Source organism: Mobula birostris, chromosome 1 (genome assembly GCF_030028105.1).
Source record: "Mobula birostris isolate sMobBir1 chromosome 1, sMobBir1.hap1, whole genome shotgun sequence".
Classification (NCBI taxonomy): Eukaryota; Metazoa; Chordata; class Chondrichthyes; order Myliobatiformes; family Myliobatidae; genus Mobula; species Mobula birostris.
In genome coordinates this window covers 16,578,710-16,600,406 of record NC_092370.1, presented here as the reverse complement: position 1 = coordinate 16,600,406, position 21,697 = coordinate 16,578,710, and positions in this window count along the sequence as shown.

Below are 21,697 nucleotides of genomic sequence, written 5' to 3'. Positions count from 1 at the left end.
AAACTACATAATATCCAGTAGCTATCAACTCTACTTGAAGACTTCAAAGGTTTCAAAGGCACATTTAATGTCAGAGAAATATATACGATATATATCCTGAAATACCTTTCCTTCGCAACCATCCACGAAAACAGAGGCGTGCCCCAAAGAATGAACAGCAGTTAAATGTTAGCACCCCAAAGTGTCCCCCAGCTCTCCTCCCTCCTGTGCATAAGCGGCAGCAAGCAACAACCCTCCCTCCCCCCGCGGGCAAAAAAATACATCGGCACCCACTACTGAGCACTCAAGCGTGAGCAAAACAATAGCAAAGATACAGATTTGCAGTTACCCCAAAGACTTTGTGTTTCACCCAGTATTCAACATACCACAGGCTCTCTCTCTCTCTCCCTAATAAGGGAGTAAGAGATGTTTCCATTTTCCCAGCGAGCAGAGAGATATATTAAACAACTCACTGGTTTACGATGTTAAAAGTCCATTATGTTGCCTTTTTCAAGCTCTGTGCCCAAAGATTTGGGCACACAGCTGTACATATTCCGATTCCCCTGACGACACACGGGTCTCCTGCCATGACATCGACCTTCGATCCGCCCATCTCCAGAGCTCCAAGATCCTACGCCCCCAAGGCCATGCTGGACTCTTAGGCTGAGCCCTTGGCGTGCTGAACAACACCAGTCCCATTCCCGCAAAGAGCCAGGTCAGGGTCTTCAAAAGATATCTGAAAGGGAAAAATAAAGATATCAAAGAGCTGCTTCCAAAGATGCAAGCAAAGGAATTGCTGTTTAACACCATCATCACTCCGCTTCACCTGGTGGCTTGTTAGTGATTTGCCACTGTAACCCAGCAGTGTAGCCATTGGGCGCAAGAGGTTACTGGCACATTAACCACAACACATGAGCCCTCGTCAGGTCCCACTTTAGCTCCCTTGCCATGGCTGGCGTGCATCCACTTACTTTTACCTTTTACTTTCACTGCTGAGTTGGTAACTGACAATACTTGATAAGGACCATCCTATTGAGCTCTCAGCGGCTCCTTATGTGGTTTCATTTTCAGAACACACTCACCAAGAATCGGTGTGTCCTTCTGGTCAGATCACTTCAAGGCCGAAACCTGTTGAGAAGCAGACTGTACAGCATGGGTTAATTTCACACCATAGTTAACTGAAATGTCTGCCATACTGTGTATATCAGCCTGTTTGAGTTCGAGAGCTCCAGGTAGTTACGTAGGATGTCCTGGTACCACGTCGAATGGATTTAGTTTAGTTTACTTATTTGGGGTTGCCCTGATGCTAAATAAGTCCATAGGAAGAGTTGTAGGCCATGGTACACCTTCCTCATGATACTTAGTCAGTTGTTGATTGATGGCTTCATTCATTTGTTTGACTTGTCTTGAAACTCTGGGCGACATGGACAATGGAACAGCCATTCGACGTTCATCAGTTGATATAATTCCTGACAAATACCCCAGTGAAATGTGCTCATTAGTCAGAGTCAATGTGATATGGAAATCCCCATCTAGAAATATAGTCCTTGATCAGAATTTTTGCTGTGTGTGTGCAACAATGGCTTTTCTTGCTGGAATGGCACTGTTACCAGTATGTCTGAGTATCCTTGACACTTCGTCAGAGTAATGTAGTCCAATTGTAAGTGTAAAAGAGGACCAAGTTGGGCAGGAACACTTAACTATGCTGGCTTTTCTACTGCTCCAAGATGTATTTTCTGGCATGTCCTGCATCTTTCAAATGTTCGTTGATGTTGTGCCCTGAACTTTGGATTCCACCACCATTGAGAGAATCTGTTGATCATCTTTTCCACTCCAATGTGTCCCAGGGAGTGTATCTGTTATGCCAAATAATGAAGCAATGTAATTGGAGTTACTAGTCTATGATGTGCCATATCTCTATGCTCCAACGCTGTTTAGTCTCCCACCATTTTCCATCCAGAACCACTTTTCCTGGTTAGGGCATTGAGCTTGCATTTCACAAATATCTTGTATGCTCGTCTGTGATACAGAGTCCAACTTTGTTTCCATAATTTCAGTTGTTGGGTTCACTGCATATGTTCTTGGTACTTCCTTTAATTCTTTGACCTCTTTAACTTCTTTTATTTCTTTTACCCCTCACTATTTTGCCTTTTTTGCAATTTCATCCACAAATGCATTTCCAGCTTTCCATTGTAGCAATTGCGGTGTGACTTTTACATTTTAATGCAGTCACTTCTGATGGCGATTGTATGGCATTCGGGAGTTCATGTACCGTTCTTGACTAAGTTGAGCATGAGTTGGCCATTTTTGATTGGGGTTCCTAGAACAGTACAACATCCACTTTGGTTCTGTAAGTTTCCAGAATCATGAACAACTCCAAAGACATATGGAGAATCTGTGTAGATATCAGTTGATCTTCCTTCTGCCAACTTACAGTTTTCAGTCAGAGCTTTCAGTTTTGCCTATTGCTCAGGGGAATCAGGAACCATGCTTCCTGATTCCAGCACTTCAATTTCAGAAACAACAACCCATCAAGCCATTCAAATTCCTTTCTCAATTGCTGAGGAGCCATCAGTGTACAGAATCAGACCTGGAATCAATAGAGGTGCCTCTTTGCAATAATTTTCATCATCATGGCATGTTATTATTCTTGTACAGTCATAGTCATCATAATCTTCCACGCCAATGGTAACTATGGAGCTAGATTCACTGAACTCACTCGTTCAGTGATGATATTAGGTGCCTCAAAAATGGTAGACAATTTGGAGGATAGATAATCAAGCAAATAAATACATCATGTTCATGCTAGTCAGCAAACAGGACATGATCCAGGTTTTGAAAATAGTTGATAAATCTGCCACTAGAGGGATTGGATAGTCAATACACTCATTAGCAACCCAGTAATCCGCTGTCAGTCTCCTTTTGCAGGTTCCATCTCTAGTCCTGCAAGTCTTTATTTTCTTCTCCTTTATTGAAGCAAGCCTTAACATAGCTGCCAAGCCTGTTATTTCATTACGACATCCTCACTTGAGTCACTGGAGGCTGCTCTAGAGTCCATGTCATGTCAATGCTGTAATTCCTCAGAGTTCGGATGGTGGCGCTGTCTAAGAGGACTGTGCAACGTAGGGAGTGTTTCCCAGGAAGAAGCATCATTGGCAGGACTACCCGCTTGAGGTCTGTGATGAGCTTTCTTATCCTGCTTTAGTTTGCTTCTTAGCTCCATGCAATACACTTTGATCCAATTGCACTTATCATGATGTTTTTCCACTCATTCAGTTGATGTAAAAACTTAACTTGAAGAGATTTTACTGTCTATCATATTGTTTTTTTTGTAGTTCAACACAGCTTCCGCTTTTCTGTCCCGACTGAGGAGTTAACTTCTTTACTTGCTCACGTATTCAATCAACCTGACCACATGTTCATATCTTTAACTCACAAATTCCAGTTTTATTCTCAGCCATTCTCTGGACCTTATCACATGCCTTCTTAATAGACTTTGATGGTATTTTGCATCCAGATATTTTTCATTAATCTTATCAAACTAAAGTGCTATATTCCAGGTAAGAGCTCAAATCAGGGATCTGTTCACACATAACTGGAGATTTTTTAGTAGGTATCAAGACTTTGTCCATTACCTTAAATCAATTTTTTTTTAGATTATGAGGACGCGCAGTCCTCTTTTATTGTTATTTAGTAATGCATGCATTAAGAAATGATACATTTTTCCAGAATGATATCACAGAAGCACATGACAAACCGACTGAAAAACTGACAAAAACCACATAATTATAACATATAGTTACAACAGTGCAAAGCAATACCGTAATTTGATAAGAACAGACCACGGGCACGGTAAAAGTCTCAAAGTCTCTCGAAAGTCCCATCATCTCACGCAGACGGTAAACCTCCAGCGCCGCCAACTTGCCGATGCAGCATCCTGGAAGCATCCGACCACAGTCCGACTCTGAAACAGTTAATTTGTACATATTTTTTATCGCATGGATTGATTGAAATATTATTGGCTTACAACTGTGATATTGCTTTAGGATTGCAATTGAAACTTTGTGGGATTGTATAGGACTGCGGTTGAAATCATATTGGATTGCAATCAAAATGTTATGGAATTGCAGTTATGATCCTTCCTGATGAATGCTGCCTTCTTGAGGCACAGCCTTTTGAAAATGTCCTCGAGGGTGGCGATGTGGCGCTGGCGGAGTCTACAACTCTGCATCGTTTTTCGATCCAATGCATTGGAGCTGCTATTGGATCTTAGACCTTCTCCAACTGCTCATCCACACGCTGCCCCTTAGCACCATTATCCAAACATACAACGCAGGATACATGTGTTCTGCTGTCAACACACAGCTCCAGGAACACTCCGCACTCCCTGATTCCCCAAGCAAATTGCTCAATATCTCAAACCAATGCAAGTTTCCTCTAATTAAATGGGATGGAAATCAAAGCAATTCACTTTTTACCACAATACGTCTGCAGCAAATGCAATCTCGCTGGCTTTCCACACTACTCTGGACTACCTAAATAACCAGTGTTAAGTTATACATTATCAGGGGTCAAAGAGTTTGTACTGTGCTGCACTGTTCTGAGCTCTAAACATCTTTCCTCCCTGCCAAAACTCCATTACAGCTAACTCTATTCTCCCTGGCTACTGAGTGAGGCTAACCTAAAGTATTCACAAAGTTAGATATAATTTGAAGTTGAGATAAACTTACAACTTGGAATCTTATTTCATTCAAATATTCCCTTTGGTTATACAAACAGAATAAGGTATTCAATTCCCATGCTCTAATCTACAGTTATAGGAAGCAATATCATTGTAACAACACCCAGTGGAAAGAACTGTGAAGGCATGATCAAACAAAATAATCTGCAGATGCTGGGGTCAAAGCAACACTCACAACACGCTGGAGAAACTCAGCAGGTCAGGCAGCATCCGTGGAAAAGATCGGTCGATGTTTCAGGCCGGAACCCTTTTCACCCTTCCCCCACCTTCTTTATAGGGCCTCTGCCCCTTCCCTCTTCAGTCCTGATGAAGGGTTCTGGCCCTAAACGTCGACTGATCTTTTCCACGGATGCTGCCTGACCTGCTGAGTTCCTCCAGCATGTTGTGAGTGAAGGCATGATCAAGAAAGGCAGAAGAGCAGGATTTAAATTGGTGAACTGGACCATATTCCAGGATTCATCAACAGATATGAATGAATGCCACAGTCATCTCAGACTTCATCAAGACCCACATGGATGATTGTGCGTCCTCAAAAACATATCATAATTGAAATATATCAGGATTTTCAGAGGCAGAGTCCTAGATGTATCAGAGTCTTCTGAGGGCTAGATATGTGGTGCACACGACTGGACATCTTCAAGGTCCAAATATGTTCTCTGGAAAGCTGTACAGAGCTATCTTAAAAAAAAAACTGATAGGACAATTTCCAATGAAATTGGAAACACAAATGGATGCTCAGCCAATGTGCAAGGGCTTTCATACCATTAAGGTTCAAAGTAAATTTGTTATCAAAGTCCACTCGCACACATATATCACCCTGAGATTAATTTTCTTGTGGACATACTCATTAAATCCAGTACCATAATAGAATCAATAAAAGACTAACAATCAATGTGCAAAAGACACACACTGTGCAAATACAAAAGAAAATAAATAAGAAATATCAAGAACATGAGGTGAAGAGTCCTTGAAAGTGAGTCCATTGGTTGAGGGAATATTTCAAAGATGGGGCATGTGAAGTTAAATGAAATTAATCCTCTTTTGTTCAAGAGCCTGATAGTTGAAGGGTAGTAACTGTTCCTGAACCTGGTAGTGTGAATCCTATGGCTCCTGTAATTTCTTCCTGATGGTAGCAGCAAGAAGAGAGCATGGCCTGGGTGGTGGAGGTCCTTGATGATGAATACTGCTTTCTTGTGATAGCACGCTGTTGCAAAGTACGTATACACACAGTGGCCACTTTATTGGGTAGCTCAAACATGAGGAATTCTTCAGATGCTGGAAATTCAAGCAACGCACATCAAAGTTGCTGGTGAACGCAGCAGGTCAGGCAGCATCTCTAGGAAGAGGTACAGTCGACGTTTCAGGCTGAGACCCTTCGTCAGGACTAACTGAAGAAAGAGCTAGTAAGAGGTATAAAAGTGGGAGGGGGAGGGGCAGATCCAAAATTATAGGAGAAGAGTCTTCTCCTAATAACATATAATATGTTATAATTATGTGTTTTTTGTCAGTTTTAGTCTTGGTCTGTCTTGTGTTTCTGTGATATCATACTGGAGGAACATTGTATTATTTAATGCATGCATTACTAAATGACAATAAACGAGGACTGAATGTCCTCATAATCTAATTAAATCTAATCTAATAAGCTGGCTATTGAGTGTATCACAAAGGGTCTCAGCCCAAAATGTCAGCTATTTATTCATTTCCATAAGTGCTGCCTGACCTGCTGAGGCCCTCTAGCATTTTGTGTGTGTTGCACTAAATGTATGCCACCATATGCTATCCTGAGCTTAATTCTCTTAGTCACTCACAGTAGAACATCAGTCCCTGATGAGCTTTGTGCCTTTTGTACGTGCTTTGAGAAGGAGGATAATGTTAGTCTTCATAACACCCAATGACTATGATCACAGTATTTGAAACGAACGTAAGAATATCCTTCGTGGGTGGGGATGAACCCTCACAAGGTGTCGGATTCCGGTGGTATAGCCAATCTACTGCTAAAAGCCCATACTGACCAAATGGCTGGAGTGCTCTGAGACATCTCCATCCTTTCGCTTCTGTAGTCTGAGATTCCCACCTGCTTCAAGGTTGCATCAATCGTACTAATGCCCAAGAAGAGCGGAAGTACTTTCATTGATCATAATGAAGTGCTTCACGAGGCCGGAATCAGCTGAATCAACTTTTGCCTCAGTGGGGGCTTGGATGTGCCTGAATTCACCTACTGGCGCAATGGGTCTGCGGTAGGTGCAATCTCATTGGCTCTCCACACTGCGCTGGACTATCTAGACAACCAGCACATGTGTGTCAGGCTATTCATCATCATCAGCAGCTCAGCATTCAGCACCATTATCTCCTCAAAATATATCAACAAAGTTTAAAGTAAATTTATTATCTAAGTGCATTTATGTCACCACATATAACCCTGAGATTTATTTTCTTGCAGGCATACTCAATAACTCCAATAACCATAATAGAATCAATGAAAGACTGCACCAATAGGGTGGACAACCAGTGTGAAAAAGACAACAAACTTTGCAAATAGAATAAGAACAAAAAAGAAATAATAAATAAATAAGCAATACATATCAATAAAATAAAATGGAGTCCTTATAAGTGAGTTCATAGTTTTTGGGGCAAGGGAAGTTGAGTGGTCAACTGTGGCCTGTAGTCAAGTAGTGGTCAACTGTGGCCTTTGGTCAAGAGCCTGATGGTTGAGGGGTAGTAACTGTTACTGCACCTCGTGGTGTGAGTTCTGAGGCTTCTGTACCTTCTTCCTAATGACATCAGCAAGTAGAGAGGGTGACGTGGGTGGAGGGGGTCCCTGATGATGGATGCTGCTTTCCTGCAACAACATTCTGTGTAGATGTGCTCAATGGTGGGGAGGGCTTTACTCATGATTGACTGAGCCGTCCAACAACAGGCTCCAAGACCTGGGCCTCGTACATCACTTTGCAAGTGGATACTTGACTTCCTGACTGGAGACCGCAGTTAGTACACCTCATCTCCTCACTAACCGTGAATATAGGTGTATCCCAGGGCTGTCTGCTTCTCTGCTGTCTCTGTACCTATGTCTGTATGGCTAAGTATAACTTGAATATCATCTGAAAATAAGCAAATGACATCATTTTTTTGATAAAATCATAGATGGTGACACAGAGTAGTACAGGAGTGAGATAAATCAGCTGGTTGAGTGCTGTCAAAACAGCCACCTTGTATTCAATGTCAGCAAAACCAAGGAATTGATTGTGGACTTTCAGAAAAGTAAGTCAGGTAGACAAATATCAGTCCTTATTGAAAGGTCTGCAGTGGAAAGTGAGGTCAGCTTCAAGTTCTGTGGTGTCAACATCTTGGAGGATCTACCCTGGTCTCAGCATGGAGATGCAACCATGGAGAAGGCACATCAGAATCTCTACTTAATAATTTAAGGAGATTTGGCACGTCGCCAAAACTCTGATAAATTTTGACATCCCCCCTACACTTTCTGCCAATCACCTTAAAATCATGCCTCCTTGTATTAACTACCTCAGCCCTGGGGAAAAAGTCTGTGGTTATCCACTCTAGTTATGCCTCTTATAACCTTGTGCAAGTCTATCAAGTCTTATGCTATTCTTCTCTCCAAAGAGAAAAGCCCTAACTATCCACTTGATCTATGCCTCTTGTTATGTATCTTATATCAAAATAGTGACCATAAAGCATTTTGGGATGCAAGTCCCTCAAAAGAATATACTCTTGATGCTGAAGTCTGAAGTGAAAATGAAACTTTGTGGAAGTTCTCCAGAGGTGAGAAAGCATCTGTAGAAAAAGAAACTGAGCCAAAGATTCAGGTCAGCATTTCATTAGGATGGAAGACCATTGGCTTAAAGTTCATTTCCAGTCAGTTATGCTAAATGTGTAGGTGGTCGAAACACTGTTATATAATGTATTCAATATTCATGAATCATGGGAATGAGTTCCAGAGACAGTACATAATGTGCCAACACAACAGCGCAGCACATTGAACTCCACTGACCGAAGATGAACTTCTATGCAGAGAGATCACCAGGCTTGAAACTCAAAGTTTCTTTTTCTCTCCATGGATGTTAGGTTACCCTTGTAGTTTTAATTTAAAGAAAGCTTCTTTTCTCTCTGTCGTTGGCACCATGGTGGGTTTTACAGGAGCCTGAATGCCCACACTCTGCCTTAAAAGTGCTGAGGCTTACTGACGCATTAGTCAGACCATACTTGGAGTATTGTGAGCTCTATTCTAAGAAAGGATTACTGGCACTGTAAAGGTTCAGAGGAGTTTCATGAGATTGATTCCGGGATTGAAAAGGTTAACAAATGAGGAGCGGTTGATGGCACTGAGGCTGTGCTCACTTGAGGATAGAAGAATGAGGAGGAGATCTCATTGAAATCTATCGAACATTGAAAGCCTAAGATAGAGTGGACACGGAGAGGGTATTTCCAATAGAGGGGGAGTCTAGGACCAGAGAGCATCGAGTCAGAATAGGACATCTCTTAAAAGCAGGTATGAGAGGGAATTTCTTTAGCCAGAGGTTGATGAATCTGTGGAGGATAAGTTATTGGGTTACACTTAAAGTGGAGGTTGATAGATTCTTGATTAGTATGAGAGTGAAAGGTTACAGGGAGAAAGCTGGAGAATGGGGTCAAGAGTGAAAATAAATCAACCATGATGGAATTACAGAGCAGACTCAATGAGCCAAATGGCATCATTCTGTTCCGATATCTTATGGTGTTACGGTCACTCTTAATGCTTTAGGAACAGTGCCTTCCCCTTTGCCATCAGATTTCTGAACTTACCATGAAACTAAGAACAGTACCTCATAACCATGAACAATACCTCATTATTTATCTTTTGCACTATTTGTTGATATTTGTAACCTATACTAGTTTTTAAGCCTTGCTCTGTGCTGATTTCAAGTCATATGCCACCGATAATAAACCTGATTCATATTCTGTTTTTTTTTTCTGCCAATAAAATCAGAATATAAATCTGTCAATAACAATTAATTGTCAATAATAAGACCATAAGATATAGGAGCAAAATTAGGCCATTTGGCGCATAGAGTCTGCTCTTCTAGTTCATCATGGCTGATCCAGCTATGGGCAGTGTCATGATAATCGTTGGGGATTTTAACGTGAAAGTGGGTTGGGAAAACCAGGCTAGTACTGGATCTCAAGAGAGAATTTGCAGAATGTCTAAGGCATGGCTTTTTAGAACAGCTTGTTGTTGAGCCCACAAAGGGACTGGCTGTGCTGGATTGGGTGTTGTGCAATGATTCGGAGCTGATAAGAGAGATTAAAGTTAAGGAACCCTTAGGGAACAGTCATCACAATATGATCGAGTTCACTTTGAAATTTGAGAAGGAGAAACAGAATTCCAGTGTGTTGATATTTCAGTGGAATAAAGCAAATTACAATGGCATGAGAGGGGAACTGGCCAAAATTGACTGGAAAGAGACACTAGCAGGAAGGACAGCAGAGCAGCAATGGCTGAAGTTTCTGTGAAAAAGTGAGGAAAGTGCAAGACAGATATATTCCAAATAAGAAGAAATATTTGAATGGAAGAAGGACATTACCGTGGCTGACAAGTGAAGTCAGAGCCAAAGTACAAGCAAATGAGAGGGCGTACAAGGAATCCAAAGCTCGTGGGAAGATAGAGGATTGGGAAGCTTTTAAAAACTTGCAGAAGGAAACTAAGAAGGTCATCAGGAAGAAAAAGATGCATTATGAAAGGAGGCTGGCAAGTAATATCAAAGAAGATACTGAAATCTTTTTAGGTATATAAAAGGTAAAAGAGAGTTGAGGGTAGATATAGAACCAATAGAAAATGATGCTGGAGGTATTGCAAAGACAGACGAAGAGATGGCAGAGGAACTGAATGCGTATTTTGCATCAGTCTTCATAGTGGAAGACATCTGCAATATACTGGACATTCAACAGTGTCAGGGAAGTGAAATTTAAGCAGTGAAAATTACGACTAAGAAGGTGCTCAGGAAGCTTAATGGTCTGAGGGTGTATAAATCTCCTGGACCTGATGGAATGCACCCTTGGGTTCTGAAGGAAGTAGCTGGAGAGATTGCGGAGGCATTAACAATGACCTTTCAAGAATCAATTCATTCTGACATTGTATCGGATGACGGGAAAGTTGTGAATGTTAATCCACTACTTAAGTAAGGGTAGGAGGCAGCAGAAAGGAAACTATCAGCCTGATATCAGTGGTTGGGAGGTTGTTGGAATCGATTGTTAGGGTTGAGATTACGGAATACCTGGAGGCACATGACCAAAGATAGCCCAAAGCCAGCATAGTTTCCTGAAAGGAAAATCCTGCCTGACTAATCTACTGCAATTTTTTGAGGAAATTACAAGCAGGGTAGACAAAGGAGATGCCGTACATGTAGTGTACTTGCTTTGTCAGAAGGCCTTTGACAAGGTACCGCACATGAGGCTGCTTAGGGAAGCTACTAGCATAGGTGAAGCATTGGCCGATCGGCAGAAAACAGAGAGTGGCAATAAAGGGATCTTATTCTGATTGGCTGCCGGTTACTAGTGGAGTTCCACAGGGGTCGGTGTTGGGATCGCTGCTTTTTACGATGTATGTCAATGATTTGGACTACAGTATTAATGGATTTGTGGCTAAGTTTGCTAATGACACAAAGATAGGTGGAGGAGCGTGTAGTGTTGAGGAAACAGAAAGTCTGCAGAAAGACTTAGATAGTTTAGGGGACTGGCAAATTAAAGAAGTGGCAAATGAAATACAATGTGGGAAAGTGTATGGTCATGCACTTTGGTGGAAGAAATAAACAGGCAGACTATTATTTAGATGGGGAGTGAATTCAAAATGCAGAGATGCAAAGGGACTTTGGAGTCCTTGTGCGAGATACCCTAAAGGTTAACCTCCAGGTTGAGGCAGTGGTGAAGAAGGCGAATGCAATGTTGGCATTCATTTCTAGAGGTATAGAATATAGGAGCGGGGATAATGGCACTCGTGAGACCACACGGAGAATTGTGTGCAGTTTTGAGCTCCTTATTTTAGAAAGGATATACTAACATTGGAGAGGATTCAGAGAAGATTCACGAGAATGGTTCCAGGAATGAAAGGGTTACTGTATGAGGAATGTCGGGCAGCTATTGGGCTGTATTCACTGGAGTTCAGGAGAACAAGAGGGGATCTCATAGAAACATTCCAAATGTTAAAAGGCCTGAACAGATTAGATATGGCAAAGTTATTTCTCATGGTAGGGGAGTCTAGGATGAGAGGGCACAACTTCAGGATTGAAAGGCGTCTATTTACTACAGAGATGCAGAGAAATTACTTTAGTCAGAGGGTGGTAAATCTGTGGAATTTCTTGCCATGAGTGGCTGTGGAGGCCAAGCCATTGGGTGCATTTAAAGCAGAGATAGATATGTTTTTGATTAGCCAGGGCATTAAAGGGTACGGGGAGAAGGCAGGGGAGTGGGGTTGACTGGAAGAATTGGATCAACCCATAATTGAATGGCGGAGCAGACTTGATGGGCCAAATGGCCTAGTTCTGCTCTTGTCTCTTGTGGTCTTATCCATTTTACCCTCTCATCGCAAATCTCCTGCCTTCCCCCCATATCCCTTTATGACCTGACTAATCAAGAATCTGTCAACTTCTGCCTGAGATATACCCAATGACTTGGCCTCCACTTGGCAACAAATTCCACAGAAACACCATTCTCCTCATCTCTGTTCTAAAAGGACGTCCATCTATTGTGAGGCTGTGGCGTCTGGTCTTAGATGTCCCACCAAAGGAAACATCTTCTCCAAATCCACTCTAATATCTCCCATAAACTTAAATACAATGGAAAATGGATAAAATAGGAAGTAGGAAAGTGAGGGTACTCAAGGCATGACATTGTTTAGAAAGTTGTATTAGTGGAGTCCATGAGTAATATTGATTTATACTCTGGTTGGTTATGGTGTATTAACTACAGTTGCTTGATATGAAATGAACATTTTTTACTGGTGCTTTCTCCCCCTTCTTACTGAATATACTTTCATGACAAATCTGTGGTGAATTCTGCTAGCAGTGCCACTGAAATCCTCATTTTTCTTTGTGGACTGACACTTGATCATTTTACAGACCATAAAGATGCTGGTGGCCCTCTGTGGGGATTATCAAATACTGTCAAAAGGATACATGTTTTCTCACCTATGATCACTTGCCTCATTTTAGAGTAATTTGTAAGTGTAGTTGTAAAGACAGCCTCATTTTTCTTCCCTGCAGAGAAATCTTCCATTTCATAGTTCAAGAATTACTTTATTCTTGCATCACAGTAGCCTGCATTAATATCATGCAGTTGAGTTAACAGCATTAGAATCTAAACAGTGCAAATATACTTGACAGTATTCAATTTTGTGATAGATTCTGTAGCCATCTAAAGTTCTATTCTGTAACTTTATAAATAACATATCCTGTATGCATAGCAAGTATCTTCATAGAGTCATAGTCACAGAAACAGGCCCTTTGTTCCACCTAGTCCACGCTGAAAAATTGAAAGTGATTCAAATGACTCGTGGCATGGTAGCCTAGTGGTTACCACGACACTTTACAGTACAGGAGAAGCAGGTTCAATTCCCGCCGCTGCCTGTAAGGAGTTTGTATGTTCTCCCTATGACTGCGTGGGTTTCCTCTGAAGATATCCAAAGACATACCAATTGGTAGGATAATTGGTCATTGCAAATCGTCCTGTGATTAAGCAAGGATTAAATCTGGGGTTACTGGCAGTGCGACTCGAAGGGCTGGAAGAGCCTATTAAAGGCCTATTCCACGCTGTATCTCAATAAATAAATTTCATATTTTGACACTCCCATCTGCAAAAGCATTTTATAAATAATAGAATCTAATTTTAAAGCAAAATCACTTTCCATAATTGGAAAGGCACAATAGAGTAGTGGTTAGCGTAATGTAAGATCAGGGTTCAATTCAGGTCAAGTCAAGTTTATTGTCATTTAACTACATACATGTATTTAACGTATATAGAAATGAGACAACATTTCTTCGAACCAGGGTATAAAACTTGTGAAAGTAAGGATAAAATCTACAGATGACTCACACATAAATAACGAACTAAAGTGCATTAATGTTAAGTAGAACAGATTAACCAGTTGCACAATGCCTACGATGCGGCCAGGAGTTCAGGAGCCTAATGGCCAGGGGGAAGTAACTGTTTCACATCCTGACTGTTCTTGTCTTTATGTATCGGAGTCTCCTTCTTGATGGTAGAAAGTTGACGATGCTGGATGGATGGCTGGGAACCTTAATAATACCGAAGGCTCTGTGTATGCAGCACTCCTGATAAATGTCTGTGATAGATGATAGGAAGACCCCTATGATCCTCTCAGCTGTTCTTACAGGAAATTCAGGTCCGATGCTCAACCACTCCCATACCAGATGGAGATGCAATTTGTCAGGATGCTCTCAATGGTGCTCCTGTGAAATGCAGTTAAGATAGGGGAGGTGGGAGGCTTGCTTGCTGCTGCTGTCTACAGCGATTATGACATTGTGGGTTTTCTCCAGTTTCCCTTGCCCATTCCAAATACGTACTGTTAGCGTTGATTAGTTGCAGGAATGCTACTTTGTTACCAGAAGCACGGCAACACTCGTGGGCTGCTCAGCCCAACCCTCGCAGATTTGATTTGGCGCAAATTACACATTTCACTATATGTTTCGATGTACATTCAAAGGATTCAAAGAACATGTATTATCAAAGTGTGTATGCAATATATAACCTTGAGATTCATCTTCCTCACAAACAACCATGAAACAAAGAACCCGTTCAAGGGAAAACATCAACCGCCCCCCCCCCCCACCCCCATGCTCAACAAACAAATCAGCACAAACGGTAACAAGAAAGAATAAGCAAAGAAACGCAGCATATAAAACACAAAATCGAAAGCGTCCATATTCAGTTCGGCTCACTGGACGTTATCTGCATGCCTCCCTGATTCGGAGTCACACAAAACAGCAAGGAAAGGAGCAACTAGCAACACACCATAATGTGAAAGCCAGTCCAGTCCACAAACCGCAGACCCAGAACTTCAATACCATCATCCAAGAGGGCCGAGGGAGAGGGAGACCACTGGAACACATGTGAACAAAGAAGCTAATCTTATAGGTAATCAGATCATTTAGCAATAATTATACTTCCTCCCTTTTTACCTTGTACTTCTTATCTCCCTCCCATATTGTTCCTTTCTAGTGACTCACATCTTGTAACAGCAATGCAATAAATCTTATATAATTTAGTTTACATTTCCACACTACTTTAATTCCCCTGATGTGTGCATTGCCTGATTTTTGTTGCCAAGAAGGCTTTTTTATTGAAATGGAAATTTTCTGATCTCTCACCACTCCCATGAGACATAACCACTCTGAACTTGGAGGCTGGAACAGGAGGAATCTGCAGTTACTTCCATTAATAAGTTGTTTGCTCAAAGTTTCTCTGGATTTTTAACCTCTTGTAGAGCTGCTTCATTTACAGCTGGAATAAATCTCGCAGGCATTTTCTTTCTGATAATGTGGAATTTCAGTTAATCTTTGCTAGAGCAGTGATTAGTGTAACAATGGTACAATGGTAGAGATTCTGGTTCAATTCTGCCACTGTACATTTGTACGTTCTCCCCATAACCATGTGGGTTTCCTCCAAGTGCTCTGGTTCCCTCCCATACTCCAAAGACATACAAGTTGGTAGGTTAATTGATATCGTGGGTGTAATTGGGTAGTGTTGGGTTAGAGGAGCTTGCTACTCTGCTTGGACTATAGGGCGTGTTTTATGAAGGTAGATTGAGCAAGCAAGGTCTTTTCTCTCTGTTGTGAAGGAGCATGACAGCTGAGTTGATACAAGTGTACAAGATGATAAGAGGCATAGATAGAGCAGACAGCCAGCGACTTTTTCCAGGGTAGAAATGATTAGTACAGGGGGAATGATTTTAAGGTACATGGGGAAATATCCGAGGTATTTTTTTTTTACATAGAGTGGTGGATATGCAAGGGTGGTGATAGAGGCAGATACGTTAGGGACATTTAAGAATCTCTCAGGCAGGCACATTGATGATAGAAAAATTGAGGGTTATGTAAAAGGAAGTTATGAAATTAATCTCACAGTAGAATCAGAATTAGGTTTAATATCATTGGCATATGTCGTGAAATTTGTTGTTTAGCGACAGGTTAAAATTCGAAGTAAATTTATTATCTCAGTAGATACTGTATACAACACTGAGCAAAAGTCTTAGGCACATTTAAAAAATTCTGTAAAGCAAATTTGCTTTCAATAATAATTAAATGAAAGGTTTCTAAATATCAAAAAAATACTATAAAGAGCAATAAGTAGTAAAATAAATCAAATCAATATTTGGTGTGACCACCCTTTTGCCTTTAAAACTGAATCAAATCTGTTAGGTGCACCGTGGGACGGCTTTATAAGAAAAATCAGCTGGTAGGTTCCAAGCATTAAGGAAAACTTGCCAGAGTTCTTCTGTAAACTTTGGCTGTCTCACTCACTTCTATCTCTCCAGTTAATTCCACACAGCCTGTCTGATGTTGAGCTCAAGGTTTTGTGGAGGTTATGCCATCTGCTGCAGGACTTCTTATTCTACTTTTTGCTGAAGATAGCTCTTTATGACTTTGGCCCTGTGTTTGCAGAATGAAGTTGGAATTGATCAGACCCTGAAGTTACTGCATGATGGATGTGAATCTGCTTGAACCTCTCAACATTGAGGATTCTATTAATTCTGACCAGATCACCAACTTTAGCCAGAGGGTGGTGAATCTATGGAATTTGTTGCCATGAGCGGCAGTGGAGGCCAAGTCATTGGGTGTATTTAAGGCAGAGATTGATAGGTATCTGAGTAGCCAGGGCATCAAAGGTTATGGTGAGAAGGCAGGGGAGTGGGACTAAATGGGAGAATGGATCAGCTCATGATAAAATGGCAGAGCAGGCTCGATGGGCCGAATGGCTGGCTTCTGCTCCTTTGTCTTTATGGTCTTATGGTCTTAATTTGCAGAAATGCAGCCCCAAACCTGCAGGGAACCTCCACCATGCTTCACTGCTGTCTGCAGACATTTATCCATGTAGCACTCTCCAACTCCTCCAAGGACAAACTGCCTTCTGTTTGAGCCAAAGTTTCAAATCTTGACTTGACAGTCCAGAGCACTTTCTGCCATTGTTCCACATCCCAGTCCCTGTATTTTTGTAAACAGGTGAGTCTCTTGGCTTTGCTTCCACTTCAGAGGAATGTTTTTTGGCAGAAACTCGTCCATGAAGGCCACTTCTGATAATACTTCTCCCATCTGTAGAGGGGTGTAAATGGGTGGCTTAATGATCCTGGAGGATCGTTGTTGTGTTTTTACTTTGTACTGTACCAGCAGCTATGGTTGAAATAACAATAAAAGCAACTCGACTTGACTTGACTTGACTTCTCTGAGTTTAGAGCTGATAGCAGTGCTGGACTTCTTCAGGTTTAGTAGGAAAGTCAGTCTGATGTACTGTATATCACCTGAAATTCCTTTGTGGGCGCAGTAAATATAAAGAGACACATTTGCATCAATGAAAGACCACACACAACAAGACGGACAGACACCAAATGTACAAAAGATAACAATCGTTACAAATGCAAATACAGAAAGAATAATAAGGATGACATCATGCATAATCAGTGCCGGATTATCGAAGGAACCGGACTACAGGTAGTCCAATTAGTGAAGGTCGACTGTAATAAATAAACGAGCAATAAATATCAAGTACATGAGATGAAGAGACCTTGAAGTTGAGTCCATAGGTTGTGGGAACAGTTCAGTGTTAGGGTGAGTGAGGTTAAGTGAAATTATCATCTCTGGTTCAAGAACTTGACGGTTCAGGTGTAATAACTGCCCTTGTGCCTCGTGGTATGGGCCTTGAGGCTCCTGTACCCCACTCTTGATGGCAGCAGGGAGAAAGGAGCAGGGCCTGGCTGGTGGGGGTCCCTGATAGTGGATGCTGTTTTCCTGCTACAGCACTCCATGTAGATATGCTCAGTTGTGGGGAGGGCTTTAGCTGTGAGGGACGGTTCTGTATCCGCTACTTTTTGTAGGCTTTTCCATTCAAGGGCATTGATCTTTCGATACTAGGTGATAATGCACCAGTCAATGTACTCTCCATTTGCACATCTATAGAAGTTAGTCAGACTTTTAGATAAAATGCTGAACCTTCTAAGAAAGCAAAGGTGCTGTTGTGCTTTCTTTGTAATGACACATAGGAACTGGGCCCAGGATATATCCTCTGAACTGATAACAATGAAGAATTTAAAGTTGCTGTCCCTCTTCACCTCTCATCGCCGATGAAGACTGGCTCCTGGACCTCCGCTTTCCTCCTCCAGAAGTCAATAACCAGCTCCTTGGTCTTGTGACATCTGGCATCACTCAGCCAGATTTTCAATCTCCCTCCTATATGCTGATTCGTCACCATCTTTGAATTGGCCAGTGACAGTGGTATCATTAGCAAACCTAACTGTGGTCTTTGAGCTGTGCAAGCAGGGGTCTAAGCACACAGCCTTGTGGTGACACCTGTGCTGATGTAATTGTGGAGGAAATGCTGTTGCCAATCTGAATCAAGTGACACAGGTACCAAAAATGTTTTACTCCCAGATGAACCTTGATACCTTTTATGTTTGCTTTGACAGTTAAAACATGGAGGCACCTTCACAATCTCCTACTGCCCCAGCCGACCCAGTGATTTCAGGCTCTGAAACCGTTATGTGAACACCCTTGGGAGGGAGAACCCATGGAATTCTTCCAGCACAGGCAGGGTATCCAGCTGAGTACTAAGCTCCTGCGCTGATCAACCAGCTGCAGTGTTCACTGACATCTTTAACCTCCTGCTTCGGCAGTCTGATGTACCCACCTGCTTCAAGCAGGCTTCAATTATACCAGCGCCCAAGACAAACGTGTCAACCTGCCTCAGTGACTATCATTTAGTCACACTTAAATACTGTGATGAATTGCTTTGAGAGGTGGGTGAGGAAACATACCAACTTTTGCCAGAGGAGTGAATTGGATCTGATGACATCTCGTTGGCTCTTCACTCAACCCTGGAACATCTGGACAGTGAAGATGAATACATCAGGATGCTCTGTATTGACTACAGGTTAGCATTCAATACTACAAAACTAATCAATAAGCTCCAAGACCTTGGCCTCAATACCTCCTTGTGATTTACTGTTACATTATGAAAGACCATTGCAATCCACCACCAACTTGATAATCAGCTAATCACACTCGTTTGTTTTAGTCTGGATTTTATATAAACACTGCAGCTTTTTCCCTTTTATATTGTGGGGTACAATTTTGCTGAGAGTTATTTTTTTAAATTACGCTTAATTGGTTATTGACAAAGCACCTCAGTGGTACTGCCAATGCTTTTTGTTTTGTCCAGTTAACGTCTGAGCCATGAAGAGCAGTGAGATCTCAGGGTCCGATTCTTCTCTGCTGTTAAATTCAATCATTAGAGATGAGGCTGAGATGAAGACACTACAATCACCTCAGCGGGACGTTTTCCTGCTTCTAACTGCTGCCAAGTGAATGCTGATGGAGAGAATACACACACAGGCATGAGGTCGAGATTGGGATAAGTTCGCTGCAGCTTGTTGATATTCACTGTTTCTCTTAAAGCAAAATCTGGCCTCCAGCATGAACTTGTATATTAATAAGCTAGCTCTTCACCGTGTTAGTGCTTCACTGACTGTAGGAGACAGTGGAAAAGGCGCAAATTAGCCAAGTACAGAAATTAACGCAGTTTCAAGCTTTGAGTGTTCAAGGATGAGTTGATAGCGTGTTGTTACAGATATGAACCACTCAGGTGTGTCGAACTAAACCAGAATGACAGTTCTGAAATCCGATAAGAAGCAATGTTGTATCACAATTGTCAATAAATGAAAAGTCGTTATTAGAAATCTTAAATACAAGTGGTTATACAGATGCTGGAAATCTAGAAGAACAAAATACTGGGGGAACACAGCAAGTCACCACTGACTGTTCATTTCTCTCCGTAGTCGCTACCTAACCTGCTGAGTTCCTATTAGAAAGATTACTCATTAAATTTCTGACTATGGAGACGATATGGGACGGCACTGTAGTGGAAGAGTGGCATGGTTGCACTGTGCTCTACAGTGGCAGCAACTGAGGATCAATTCCCGCCAGTGTCCGTATGGAGTTTGTACATTCGCCCTGTGACCATGTGGGTTTCCTCTGGGTGCTCCATTTTCTCCCACATTCCAAAGGCATACAGATTAGGTGAGTAAGCTGTGAGCATGCTATCTAGGTAGTGGAAGCAAGGCAACACTTGGGGGCTGCCCCGAACATATCCTTGGACTGTGTTGGTTGTTGAAGCAAGTGACACATTTCACTGTATGATTTCATGTTTCAATGTGCATGTGAAAAGCAAAGTTAACTTTTAAAGGCAACAATCATCATCAGTGTGTAGGTGTATCTTTACTCAGAGTCATTTGGCCAAGCTGTCCCAGAATAGCTACAACACTGGCATCTACCTGGTGTAATGCTTGATTCGCCTAGCGGCTTAATAGAGGCCTATAACCATATAACAATAACAGCACGGAAACAGGCCATCTTCGACCTTCCAGTCTGTGCCAAATGCTTACTCTCACCTAGTTCCACCGACCTGCACTCAGCCCATAACCCTCCATTCCTTTCCTGTCCATATAGCTATCCAATTTTACTTCAAATGAAAATATCAAGCCCACCTCTACCACTTCTGCTGGAAGCTCGTTCCACACAGCTACCACTCTCTGAGTACAGAAGTTCCCCCTCGTGTTACCCCTAATTTTTGCCCCTAAATCTCAACTCATGTCCTCTTCTTTGAATCTCCCCTACTCTCAGTGGAAAAAGCCTATCCACGTCAACTCTATCTATCCTCCTCATAATTTTAGATACCTCTATCAAGTGCCCCCTCAACCTTCTACGCTCCAAAGAATAAAGACCCAATTTGTTCAATCTTTCTCTGTAATTTAGGTGCTGAAAACCAGGTAATATTCTAGTAAATCTTCTCTGTACTCTCTCTATTTTATTGACATCTTTCCTATAATTCAGCGACCAAAACTGTACACAATACTCCAAATTTGTCCTTACCAATGTCTTGTACAATTTTAACATTACATCCTAACTCCTATACTCATTACTCTGATTTATAAAGGCCAGCATACCAGAAGCTTTCTCCACCACCCTATCCACATGAGATTCCACCTTCAGGGAACTATTCACCATTATTCCTAGATCCCTCTGTTCTACTGCATTCTTCAATGCCCTACTATTTATCATGTATGTCCTATTTTGATTAGTCCTACCAAAATGTAGCACCTCACACTTATCAGCATTAAACTCCATTTGCCATCTTCCAGCCCGCTCTTCTAACTGGCCTAAATCTCTCTGCAAGCTTTGAAAACCTACTTCATTATCCACAACTCCATCTATCTTAGTATCATCTGCATACTTACTAATCCAATTTACCACCCCATCATCCAGATCATTAATGAATATCGCAAACAACTCTGGACCCAGTACAGATCCCTGAGGCACACCACTAGCCACCGGCCTCCAACCTGACAAACAGTTATCCACCACCACCCTCTGGCGTCTCCCATCCAGCCACTGTTGAATCCATTTTACTACTTCAATATTAATTCGTAACGATTGAACCATCCTAACTAACCTTCCGTGTGGAACCTTGTCAAGGGCCTTACTGAAGTCCATATTGACAACATCCACCGCTTTACCCTCGTCAACTTTCCTAGTAACCTCTTCAAAAAATTCAATAAGATTTGTCAAACATGACCTTCCACGCACAAATCCATGTTGACTGTTCCTAATCAGATCCTGTCTATCCAGGTAATTATATATACCATCTCTAAGAATATTTTCCATTAATTTACCCACCACTGACATCAAACTTACAGGCCAATAACTG